Source organism: Scyliorhinus torazame, chromosome 14, assembly GCF_047496885.1.
Source record: "Scyliorhinus torazame isolate Kashiwa2021f chromosome 14, sScyTor2.1, whole genome shotgun sequence".
NCBI classification, from domain to species: Eukaryota; Metazoa; Chordata; class Chondrichthyes; order Carcharhiniformes; family Scyliorhinidae; genus Scyliorhinus; species Scyliorhinus torazame.
In genome coordinates, this window is record NC_092720.1 from 81962053 (window position 1) to 81975553 (window position 13501).

Consider the following 13501-nt stretch of genomic DNA (forward strand, 5'->3'; position numbering starts at 1 on the left):
GATCTCCAGGATCAGTCTTCAGCCAATTCGATTCACTCCACATGATACCAGGAGATGGCTGAATGCACTGGATACTGCAAAGGCTATGAACCCTGACAATATTCCAGCAATTGTACTGAAGACTTGTGCTCCAGAACTAGCTGCACCCTTAGCCAAGATTTTCCAGTGCAGCTATAACACTGGCATCTACTCAGCAATGTGGAAAATTGCCCAGGTATGTTCTGTATACAAAAAGGACAAATCCAACCCAGCCAAATACCATCCCATCAGTCCACTCCTGCTCATCTATTAAGTAATGGAAGGAGTTATCAACACTGCTATAAAGCAGCACTTGCTTAGAAATAACTTGCTCACTGACTCTCAGTTTGGGTTCGGTCAGGGTCACTCAGTTCATGACCTCATTGCAGCCAGGGTTCAAACATGGCTAAAAGAATTCCAACAGTGAGTTGAGAGTAATAATACTAATAATATTGATCTTTATTGTCACAAGGAGGCTTACATTAACACTGCAATGAAGTTACTGTGAAAAGCAGCGTTGCAGCTACCGGTACCAATGACAGCTTTCTCCACCTTCCTCAGATGAGCCCTCCTCCAGAGTCAGACAGGACCCTCCATTGATACCAGAGGAGGTAAGGGTACATCACGCTTGCTTGAGCAGATGGCAAAGGCAGACAGTGCCCAGGACACCGACATTCAGAGGACTGATGGTGACCAGGACTATGGAGATCCCAGAGTGTCTGAGAGTCATGGTCTCGGTCATGGAGGAGTCCAGGAGGAGCATGAGCACTGCATTGACCCTGAGCTCTGAGGGCACAACCTCTACCATTGAGAGAGAGTGGCAAGTATCATGGAGAGGCAGCTCCAGAAACAGAAACAGGAATTCCTGGGGTTGCATTCAGACCTGCAAGCCCTCACACAGGCCATGACCTCAGGAGATCACTGCCAGAATGGTAGGTGATGCGGGACCAGTCTCTCAGGTGGATGTCCATCCATCAAAGAGGTACAGTCATACCTCACACCAGTGGAGGAATTACCCGTCATCTCTGTGGGCTCCTCTCCCTCTCACGGCACTTTGAATGGGGGCAGCAGCTCCTCCGTCCATCCCACTGCCAGTCACTATGCCATCTTCAGAGGCCTTAGCAATTGAGAAGTGCCCAGTCATGGTGCTGGAGGCACCCTCCCAGGCAGTACCGGCTCAGGCCCAACAGCTACACAATGATTGCCAAGATCATTGGGGTCAACACGATGGCAGAGTTAGCAATCTGCCTTAAATGCTCCCGTCAACAGTGGGGGGGGGGGGGGGGGGGGGGGGGGGGGAGACCGAGACGTAGCACCCGCGAACCTAAGTTTAAGGCAAAGTGGGCACAGGAGGTTTGCACTGTTGACTTTAGTTTTTTCCACTATGTAATGTTTAATTTGATTCAATGTATCAACCATTTATGTTTTTGTAATGACTGAACCTATGTTATAAAGATACATCAAGACTTTGGTCCAATGCTCGGTGTTGGTCTCACAGTTCCTTGTGATAGACAGTCAGGGCAGCAAACTTCATTAAAGTGAGGTGACATTGTGTTCATGGCATGGGTTTTCTAATGTTTAGAAAGGAGGCCAAAAGGGATCACGAATACAGTTTAAGGTGACACAGGGTGTATATGATTCGGGCGAGAATGAGTAGGTTCTTTCAGGGGGTAGCAGATGGGGTAAGAGGTGTGGGCGGGTGCCAGCGAATGATGCACACATATTTTGGGGTTGCAAAAAATTGGAACGATTCTGGGCGGGAGGGTTCGCGGTCTTAGCTAGGATAATGGAGGAGGAGGTGGACCCGGACCCTTTGGCGGCGATATTTGGGGTTTCAGAGAAGCCGGAGCTCATGGAGAGGCGGAAGGCCAATGTCATGGCCTTCCGCCTCTCTGATTGCATGGCGGTGAATTTTACTGGAGTGGCGGTTGGCATCTCCATCGGAGGTAGCGGCTTGGTTGGGTGACCTGTACGACTTCCTGCGAAAATGGGGAAAAATCTGTACAGGCTGTATAGTTGATTGTTGGGAAGTATGTCTCCCGGGGTGTTTATTTGCTGTAACCTGTTTTGATACATGTTTGTAATAAAATAAATTTTTAAAAATATGGTCACAAAAAGTCATTGGCCAGCAGGTTTAAGGAAAATCAAGGCTTTTTATACATATATAAAGTGCAAGAGGGGAGCCAGGGAGATGTTTGGCCCACTCAAGGACAGGGGAGGGAATCTATGCCTGGAACCAGAGGAAATAGGTGAGGTATTAAATGAATACTTTGCGATAGTATTCATCAAAGAGAAGGACTTGGTGGATGATGAATCTGGGGAAGGGAGGGTAGATAGTCTGGGTCATGTTGAGATCAAAAAGGAGGTATTGGGGTCTTGAAAAACATTAAGCTAGACAAGTCCCCAGGGCCTGATAGGATATATCCCAGAATACTGAGAGAGGCAAGGGAGGAAATTGCTGGAGCCTGAAGAGAAATCTTTGTATTCTCATTGGCTACAGAGGAGGTCCCAGAGGATTGGAGAATAGCCAATGTTATTCCTTTGTTTAAAAAGGGTAGCAAGGATAATCCAGGTAATTACAGGCCAGTAAGCTTCACGTCAGTGGTAGAGAAATTATTGGAGAGAATTCTTCGAGACTTGACTTACTCCCACTTGGAAATAAGTGGACGTATTAGCAAGAGGCAAAATGGTTTTGTAAAGGGGAGGTCGTGTCCCACTAACTTGTTCAAGTTTTTTTGGAGGAAGTGACGAAGATGATGATGAGAGTAGGGCAGTGGATATTGTCTACATGGATTTCTACATGAATTGCGGATAGCGGAGGATACAGCAGGATATAGATCGGTTAGAGAATTGGACGGAGTGATGACAGATGGAGTTTAATCCTGACAAATGTGAGGTAATGCATTTTGGAAGGTCTAATACAGATGGAAAATATACAATAAATGGCAGAACCCTGAAGAGTATTTATTGATAGGCAGAGCAGTCTTGGTGTACAGGTACACAGGTCACTAAAAGTGGCAATGTAGATGGAGAAGATAGTCAAGAAGGCATACGGCATGCTTGCCTTCATCAGCCGGGGCATTGAGTATAAAAATTGGGAAGTCATGTTGCAGCTTTATAGAGCCTTAGTTAGGCCGCACTTGGATTATAGTGTGCAATTCTGGTCGCCACACTACCAGCAGGATGTGGAGGCTTTGGAAAGGATACAGAAAAGATTTACCAGGATGTTGTCTGGTATGGAGGGCATTAGCCACAAGGAGAAGTTGGAGAAACTTGGTTTGTTCTCACTGCAACGACGGAGGTTGAAAGGCGACTTGATAGAAGTCTACAAGATTACAAAGGGCATGAACAGAGTGGATAGTGAGAAGCTTTTTCCCAGGGTGGAAAAGTCAATTACTAGAGGGCATAGGTTTAAGGTGCAAGGGGCAAGTTTTAAAGGAGATGTACGAGGCAATTTATTTTACACAGAGGCTGGTGGGATCCTGGAACTCGCTGCCGGGGGAGGTAGTGGAAGCATTGAGGGAGAACTAGGGCCTGGGGCCAGTATGGCTCAGAGGAAGAGCAGACAGGGAGATGTTGCTGAAAACAGCGGGTCTGGTGGCCTGAAGTGCAAATGTTTTAATGCAAGATGTATTACAGGTAAGGCAGATGAACTTAGAGCTTGGATTAGTACTTGGAACTATGATGTTGTTGCCATTACGGAGACCTGGTTGAGGGAAGGACAGGATTGGCAGCGAAACGTTCCAGGATTTAGATGTTTCAGGCGGGATAGAGGGGGATGTAAAAGGGGTGGCGGAGTTGCGCCACTGGTTAGGGAGAATATCACAGCTGTACTACGGGAGGACACCTCAGAGGGCAGCGAGGCTATATGTGTAGAGATCAGGATTAAGAAGGGTGCAGTCACAATGTTGGGGGTTTACTACAGGCATCCCAACAGCCAGCAGGAGATAGAGGAGCAGATAGGTAGACAGATTTTGGAAACGAGTAAAAACAACAGGGTTGTTGTGATGGGAGACTTCAACTTCCCCAATATTGACTGGGACTCACTTAGTGCTAGGGGCTTAGATGGGGCAGAGTTTGTAAGGAGGATCCAGGAGGGCTTCTTAAAACAATATGTAAATAGTCCAAGTAGGGAAGGGGCTGTACTGGACCTGGTAGCGGGAAATGAGTCCAGCCAGGTGGTAGAAGTTTCAGTAGGGGAGCATTTCGGGGACAGTGACCACAAATCAGTACGTTTCAAAGTGCTCGTGGACAAGGATAAGAGTGGTCCTAGGGTGAATGTGCTAAATTGGGGGAAGGCTAATTATAACAATATTCGGCGGGACCTGAAGAACCTAGATTGGGGGCGGATGTTTGAGGGTAAATCAACATCTGACATGTGGGAGGCTTTCAAATGTCAGTTGAAAGGAATTCAGGACCAGCATGTTCCTGTGCGGAAGAAGGATAAATACGGCAAATTTCGGGAACCTTGGATAACGAGAGATATTGTAGGCCTCGTCAAAAAGAAAAAGGAGGCATTTGTCAGGGCTAGAAGGCTGGGAACAGACGAAGGCTGTGTGGAATATAAGGAAAGTAGGAAGGAACTCAGGAGGGCTAGAAGGGGTCCCGAAAAGTCATTGGCAAATAGGGTTAAGGAAAATATCAAGGCTTTCTACACGTACATAAAAATCAAGAGGGTAGCCAGGGAAAGGGTTGGCCCACTGAAGGATAGGCAAGGGAATCTATGTGTGGAGCCAGAGGAAGTGGTAACTGAGGTAACTAAATGAATACTTTGCATCAGTATTCACCAAAGAGAAGGAATTGGTGGATGTTGAATCTGGAGAAGGGTGTGTAGATAGCCTGGGTCACATTGAGATCCAAAAAGACAAGGTGTTGGGTGTCTTGAAAAATATTAAGGTAGATAAGTCCCCAGGGCCTGATGGGATCTACCCCAGAATACTGAAGGAGGCTAGAGAGAAAATTGCTGAGGCCTTGACAGAAACCTTTGGATCCTCACTTGCTTCAGGTGATGTCTCGGAGGACTGGAGAATAGCCAATGTTGTTCCTTTGTTTAAGAAGGGTAGCAAGGATAATCCAGGGAACTACAGGCCGGTGAGCCTTATGTCAGTGGTAGGGAAATTACTGGAGAGAATTCTTCGAGACAGGATCTACTCCCATTTGGAAGCAAATGGACGTATTAGTGAGAGGCAGCAATGTTTTGTGAAGGGGAGCTCGTGTCTCACTAACTTGATAGAGTTTTTCGAAGCGGTCACAAAGATGATTGATGCATGTAGGGCAGTGGATGTTGTCTATATGGACTTCAGTAAGGCCTTTGACAAGGTCCCTCATGGGAGACTGGTACAAAAGGTTAAGTCACATGGGATCAGGGGTGAGCTAGCAAGATGGATACAGAACTGGGTAGGTCATAGAAGACAGAGAGTAGCAATGGAAGGGTGCTTTTCTAATTGGAGGGCTGCGACTAGTGGTGTTCCGCAGGGATCAGTGCTGGGACCTTTGCTGTTCGTAGTATATGTAAATGATTTGGAGGAAAATGTAACTGGTCTGATTAGTAAGTTTGCAGACGACACAAAGGTTGGTGGAATTGCAGATAGCGATGAGGACTGTCAGAGGATACAGCAGGAATTAGATTGTTTGGAGACTTGGGCGGAGAGATGGCAGATGGAGTTTAATCCGGACAAATGTGAGGTAATGCATTTTGGAAGGTCTAATGCAGGTACGGAATATACAGCGAATGGTAGAACCCTCAAGAGTATTGAAAGTCAAGAGAGATCTAGGTGTACAGGTCCACAGGTCACTGAAAGGAGCAACACAGGTGGAGAAGGTAGTCAAGAAGGCACATGGCATGCTTCTTTCATTGGCAAGTCATGTTGCAGCTGTATAGAACCTTAGTTAGGCCACACTTGGAGTATAGTGTTCAATTCTGGTCACCACACTACCAGAAGGATGTGGAGGCTTTAGAGAGGGTGCAGAAGGGATTTACCAGGATGTTGCCTGGTATGGAGGGCATTAGCTATGAGGAGTGGTTGAATAAACTTGGTTTGTTCTCACTGGAATGACGGAGGTTGAGGGGTGACCTGATAGAGGTCTACAAGATTATGAGGGGCATAGACAGAGTGGACAGTCAGAGGCTTTTTCCCAGGGTAGAGGGGTGAATTACTGGGGGGCATAGGATTAAGGTGCGAGGGGCACGGTTTAGAGGAGATGTACGAGGCAAGTGTTTTACACAGAGGTACCAACACTGGGTACCTGGAACTCGCTGCCGGAGGAGGTGGTGGAAGCAGGGACGATAGTGACAATTAAGGGGCATCTTGACAAATACATGAATAGGATGGGAATAGAGGGATACGGACCCAGGAAGTGTCGAAGATTGTAGTTTAGACGGGCAGCATGGTCAGCACGGGCTTGGAGGGCCGAAGGGCCTGTTCCTGTGCTGTACTTTTATTTGTTCTTTTTTCAGATACGATAGTGACTTTTAAGGGGCGTCTTAACAAATACATGAATAGGTTGGAAATAGAGGGATATGGTCCCCGAAAGGGTAGGGGTTTTTAGTTCAGACGGGCACCATGGTCGGTGCAGGTTTGGAGGGCCGAAGGGCCTGTTCCTGTGCTGTAAGTTTCTTTGTTCTTTGAGGCGGTGCCCTTGGTCTCAGATGAAAGGTAAGCCTTGGCAGACTTGTTGAAAAAAGGCTGATTCAAGACCTGCCTGTTGTTCCTCCCTGCCACCCTGAAGATTCCTTCTGTCTGACTCCTCATCCTCGCCTGTCTAGGTTTCCCATCGGAGTCATCCTGTGGATTTCTCCGTGAGGTAAGTGTACCTGCTTCAGTCTCCTCCTGTTCAGTAGTTTATCCCGTGTTAGAACTGCAGAGCACAACACGCAACGACAATGGGCATTATGTGCACTGGGGCATATTGCAGGGATATGGTCGCAGTGTTAATAACCACGCTGATGTTAAATGAGAGGGTATCCCAAAACTCTGAAGAGCAACTTGGAACACTTGTTCTTCTTAGTGTATATTTTAAATTTAGTATAATCAGAGAAGAGATATTCAAACCAGGGAGGAACAGTCTAGTCTTGTTATAATCAATTAATAAAGAATATTTATAAACTTAAAAGGAAACACACAAGAAAGACTACAATACACACCAATAGTACACTTAACTACAATAATGGATATACACAACCAATGGGCACAATTCTCTGTAAAAAGTTCGAAGTGTGGTAGCGAGCGAGAATTGCCACGAGTTTCCCAACGCCCGGCTAGCGAGGCCGGCAAAGCAATGCAACATTAATTTGTCCACTTAGCGAGGACTCACGGGCTTCTTGTCGCAAATGAAGGCTCGCCCGCCGATTCTCCGGGCCCGCGCTCGCCAGCCCCCCGCTAACAAGGTCGAGCAGCACTTAAGCTGCTCTCGCTCAGCCAACCCCAGCCAGCTCGCAATAATGGCGACGAGGAGACCGGCCCCAAGATTGGGATGCTGACGTGGGGGGGCAAGAAGGGAAGTCCTGTTCCCCCGTGGGTGCCAGAGAGTCAGCCACAAGGCAGAGAGATGAGGTGGCGTCAGCTCGGGGAGTGTGACCAGAAGGACTGGCCTTCAGCGCTGAAAAAAAGTAAACAAACTACACCGGGCAGCACGGGTTAGTAGACACCAATGCCCTCCATCTCCCCCCCTCAAGGGAGCATCCACCCCCCCCAACTCCCCATGCGACCCTTAACTCTTCCTCCACCCCCTCCTCCTTCAACCCCCCAACCCTTCCTTCACCCACACACATCCCCAACACCGAACCACGCATGTGGCTAACGATGCCCTCTCTGTCTCCTCAGGAAAATCTCTCCCATAATCGTCAGGAGGGGGCCCAGACTGGCGGAGGGGTGCCGGACTTAAGAATCCTCACGTCCTTCGAGGAGCGTGCCTGGAGATGGCCGAAGACAGATCGGTCACCCCGCGGAGGCTGGCAGACGCCGCAGAGGTAAGGAACGGCCAGGCTCCACCTGGGGGAACCTGTCAAACGTGAGTAGTGATTGCCTCACTGACTGCTCCATCCCTCCCACTGACCACATGTCCATTCCCCCGCAGGTCAACCAGCCGATGGCGACGGCCCATCCCGGGTGGCCCTCCTCTCCTGACTCCGGGGAGAACATCTCAGAGGAGATCTCCGAGGATGCCACTGTTATAGCCGCGGCACAGCTCTCATCCCCACCCTCCACCAGCGCAGATATATGTACCTCAGTGTGAAATGTTTGTGGACAGGCTTCAGGGCACAATCTGGTGAGCACCACATTGCTGATGATGCACATCAAGTGGAGGCAGGAACCCCCAGGTGAGACAGCAGCCGGAGGTCTGCTGGATCCCAGGATCCAGCTGGGTCCCCGCCTGATGTTGAGTCTGTGGTACAGAGGTACCTGGAGCTGATTGAGACGATAGGGACTTTCAGGGGAGATGTTAGAGTCACTCCACCAGATCCATAGCTGATTGGGAGGGTGGTGGGGGGGGGGGGGGAGCTGGGGACGACGACTAGGGGACAACCGCTCGTGGCACCACCATGCCAACCCTTGGATCTTATGTGCCCATTCTGGGGGAAACACTTGTCCCTGCCCGTCTGCCCCAGCGACCACCCGTAACCCCCACCGACCGCTTAGGCCCCTGGCTGAAGGCTACTGCTAATAGGGAATTGACAATCATGCTTAAGTGAGCACTTCACACATCCCAAGTGGATTCCCATGGGTGGGCGGGCCATATAACATGTGGGAGTCATTGCCTAGAATCCCAATCACACTGTGATGCCTGGACACTGCGGGAGGCAACACCACACATGCAGCAGCCGAGATCCAAACACCCAGGGCATGGTTCACAGCTCCAGTGAAATGTCCGCGGCTGGAGGTAGGGCGATTACCATGGTAAGGGGACCAGCATTCGGTCCAAGTGACGTTAGGAGCGGGTGTCGAGAGCACCAGCTTTTGGAGCACTGCTCCGTCCTCGGGTGAATGAAGAGGTATGTTCCAGAAACATATATATAGACAAATTCAAAGATGCAAGACAATGCTTTGAATGCGAGCATTTGCAGGTAATTAAGGCTTTACAGATCCAGAGATGGGGTAACCCCAGGTTAAAGATGTGTCAATTGTCTCAAGCCAGGACAGTTGGTAGGATTTCGCAAGCCCAGGCCAGATGGTGGGGGATGAATGTAATACGACATGAATCCCAGGTCCCGGTTGAGGCCACACTCATGTGTGCGAACTTGGCTATAAGTTTCTGCTCGGCGATTCTGCGTTGTCGCGCATCCTGAAGGCCGCCTTGGAGAACGCTTACCCGGAGATCAGAGGCTGAATGCCCTTGGCTGCTGAAGTGTTCCCCGACTGGAAGGGAACATTCCTGCCTGGTGATTATCGCGCGATGTCCGTTCATTTGTTTTCGCAGCGTCTGCATGGTCTCGCAAATGTTCCACGCTTCGGGACATCCTTTCCTGCAGCGTATGAGGTAGGCAACGTTGGCCGTGTCGCACGAGTATGTACCGCGTACCTGGTGGGTGGTGTTCTCACGTGTAATGGTGGTATCTATGTTGATGATCTGGCACGTCTTGCAGAGATTGCCATGGTGTGGTGTCGTGGTTGCTGTTCTGAAGGCTGGGTAGTTTGCTGCAAACAATGGTTTGTTTGAGATTGCGTGGTTGTTTGAAGGCAAGTAGTGGGAATGACCTTGGCAAGATGTTCATCTTCATGGATGACATGTTGAAGGCTGCGAAGATGTCGTCGTAGCTGGGCGTACCTTGTACGATGGGTTTCAAGGTGCCCTCGATGTAGCCAGAGAGGTTCTCACCACAGGGCCCAATTGCCTGAAACGATAGGACAGCCTGGTGTGTTGGCCTTGTGTATTTTCGGGAGGCAGTAGAGATCTCCAATGCGGGGAGTACGTGGGATGAGAGCACGTAGGGTTCTCTGAAGGTCTGGATCCAAGGTCTTGATCAGTCTGTTGAGTTGGCAGATGTGTTCCTTGGTCGGATCTGCGGGTAACTGTCTGTAGTGTTCCTGGTTGTTGAGTTGTCGGTATACTTCTTTGCAATAGTCTGTTCTGTTCAGTATGACGGTGGCCTCTCCTTTGTCTGCTGGTTTGATGACGATGTTGCGGTTGGTCTTGAGAGCGCGGATGGCGTTGCGTTGTGCTTGGGTGACGTTAGGGGCTGTCTTGTGAATGTGACTGATGAATCAGGCACTGACGCGACTCCAGACGGCTTGAGCATACATGTCGAATCTAGGGCAGCGGCCTTCCGGAGGGGTCCAATTAGACTCTTTCCTCTTCGGGTGCCACACCGCAGATCTCTCGGTCTGCTGTTCCGGTTCATCGGTAGTCTGCTTGGGTTCGCTGTCGGCCTCTTGGGGTCTGTGGAAGAATTCCCAGAGACTCATTCGCCTGATGAATTCCTCAGTGTCTGCCGCAAGACTGATGGGGTCCATTTTGGTGGTGGTGCAGAAATTGAGCCCTCTGCTGAGGACTTCGATTTCGTCTGGTTGAAGGATGTAGTCCGACAAGTTGATTCTCTGTATTGCCTCCCCCAATGCCATGGCAGGGACTCTGGACCCAAAATGTGCCCTAGTGGTGCTGCTGCTCGGCCAGGCAGCCAGACATTGGAGACGGCAGCATCAGCAGGTGCTCAAGGCGGCTGGCCACATGCTAGACCCTGCCCCATATCCTGAGGGTCCGGCCGCCCACCAGACCAGGGAGGACTCAGGGTGTACAGGTATTACTGGTCATTCGAACAGATGACAGACAAGTGCGTGCCACAGGAGGCCCAGCCTCAACTAGGAGACGGTGCGACACCTGTGCCATGTCATCAGAGACTTGGCCCAAGCCCAGCAAGATGCCCGGGCAGCAGGTTTCTCCACCATCCCCAGGATGCCCCAGGTCCAGGGAGTCATAGATGCCACGCATATTGTCCTGCACTCACTGGGCAATCCGGGAGTGCCCTACGTTAACAGGAAAATGTTCCACTCTGTCAACATCCGTGAGCGACTACCACATGACGATCATACGTGTGTGTGCATGCTTCCCAGGAAGCGTCCATGACAGTTAATCCTGCGGCAGTCTGTCATCCCCGGCCTTTTCGAGGACCAACCCAGACCGGAAACTTTAGCGGAGACAAAGTTACAACAAAGCACGTGTGGCCCCCGGGCTGTGATTGAGGGGTACATCGGACTCCTCGACCGCTCCGGAGGTACACTGCAGTACACCGCCCGGAGGGTTGCCCACTTTGTGGTGGTCTGCTCTGTCCTCCACAACCTCGCACAGCAGTGAGGTGATGAGATGGAGGTTGGTGATAAGTAACGTGTGGCCATCTGCGAGGAGGACGAGGACGATGAGGTGGCGCCGGACCAGCATGGGCTGGAGGACAATCCCGGGGATGAACCGGAGGACCAACAGGAGGCTGCGGGACAGGCGGCAGCAGTGAGGGTCCGGCAAGCCCGGAGGGCCAATGAGGCCCTCATACTCATCTGATTCACTCAGGACATGGCCTGGTCCATCCTCGCTATCTTACCCTGGGGGGATGGGAGATGGGGGTCGGGAGTGGGTATGTGTTACATCACTCCAGGGTGCTGGGACTGAGTCGACACCGTGCTCCTCAATCTGTGCCATAGTCTGACCCCTACCTGTCTGCTGAGTGGTCGCTCACACCCATCACCTGCACGCAGTGTGCCCGGGGGTGAGGGGGAGATGCCTGGAGAGATGGGCCAAGGGTTCGGAAGTTGGCCCGCATTACGGAAGAAAGTAACAGAATCATCATTACTGGTTGTGCACAAGATTGTTTATTGTGTTAACAATTCGCCACTCTCCCAATGCTGCCATGCCCCACACCCACTACCTACCCCCTTCCAAGCCCTCCCCCTCTCCCAGTGCCCTCAGTGATCCTCAATGTGCTTGGCCCTCCAAGCTCTACCACTACGTCTCGGTGTGTCCCCAGGATGCACAGAGGTGGAGGCAGCCAGCTGTTTACCTCATCTCATCGTCTTTGATGCCCCTGACGGGTGTACTCTGGGACCGGAGGGCTCAAGCTCACCTGTTGACAGCACATGCACAGCCGTGCCGCCCTGTTCCGGGTGCTGACTGTGAGATACGGCCTCATCAGAAGGGTGGAACTCGGGGAGCTGGTGGCCACCGTCGCCACTCGATGGGACAGGTCCGGGTTGGCACCCAGCGTCCACTCCTCCCGGTCGGTGCCCATAGGGTCCTGGGGCTCATCTTGGGATTGAGAGGCAGATGGTTCAAGCCCCGACTTCGCTTGCCTCATCTGGCTCTGCCAGCCCTGATGGCTCCCCATTGTGTTGACGCCCTCGGCGATGCTCCTCAGTGACTGGGCCACGCTCTGCAGCACCTCGGCAATGCCCACCTGTGACTAGGACAAGCTCCGCTGCGCCTCGTCCATTCCTACCCGAGAGTGGGACATGTACCACAGAACCTCATGAAGATCAGCCTGGTACTGGGCCACATTCCCGAGTGAGTCGGACGTTCATAGAACCTAAAATGCAGAAGGAGGCCATTCGGCCCATCGAGTCTACAACGGCCCTCGAAAGAACACCCTACTTAAGTCCATGCCACCACCCTATCCCCGTAACCCAGTAACCCCACCGAACATTTTTGTTTGGACAATAAGGGGCAATTTAGCATGGCCAATCCACCTAACCTGCACATCTATGGACTGTGGGAGGAAACCGGAGCACCCGGAGGAAACCCATGCAGATACAGGGGGAAAGTGCAAACTCCACACAGACAGTCACCCGAGGCCGGAATTGAACCCGGGACCCTAGAGCGGTGAGGCAGCAGTGCCATCCACTGTGCCATCATGCTGCCCACTCTGTCAAAACCCTCAGCCATGGCCTTCACCAACTGCGCGATGTCTTGGACACCTCCACGACTGGCGCCAACATCATGCACCAGGCTCTCCACTGCGTCGCCACCCCAGCAGTTCTGGCTTCAGTGCCACGCATTGGCGGCGACATCTCCTGCACCCGTAGCCTCTGTGACTCCTCCAATTGACCTTAGATCTGCTGGAATGTTGCTGACATCTCCCTTTGAACCGCCTGATGCCAGCTGGCTGGGGTTGGCTGAGCAAGTGCTGCTTAAGTGCTGTTCGACCTTGTTAGTGGGGGGCTATGAGCACGGTGCCGGTGAATCGGCTGGTGAGCTTTCATTTGTGGCAAGAAGCCCTTGGGATCTCATTTAGTGGACCAATTAACGTTGAATAACGTTGCGGGCCTTGGTGGGCCAAGTGCCTGCAGGCTCGCGGCAATTCCTGCTCGTTACCACACTTATAAATCTTTCCGGAGAATCGTGCCCAAAGTGTTGCACTGTGGGAGTGGATGGATAACAATTTATGCCCATGACCTTTAACCCACTGTCCACAATCTTAACTGCCCCAACTGAAAAAGTGCAAGCCTTAAACCTCTTCATGAGAGGCAGAAAATCAAAGGCAGGCGCAACTCTTTGTGGCCAG

General features: G+C 51.2%; 1 protein-coding gene across 7 annotated transcripts in view; it reads right to left on the reverse strand.

The window, feature by feature from the left end:
• Positions 1-13501, reverse strand: part of veph1 (ventricular zone expressed PH domain-containing 1) — a 403802-nt gene that overhangs the window by 312120 nt on the left and 78181 nt on the right. The gene's annotated exons all lie outside the window — the stretch shown is intronic.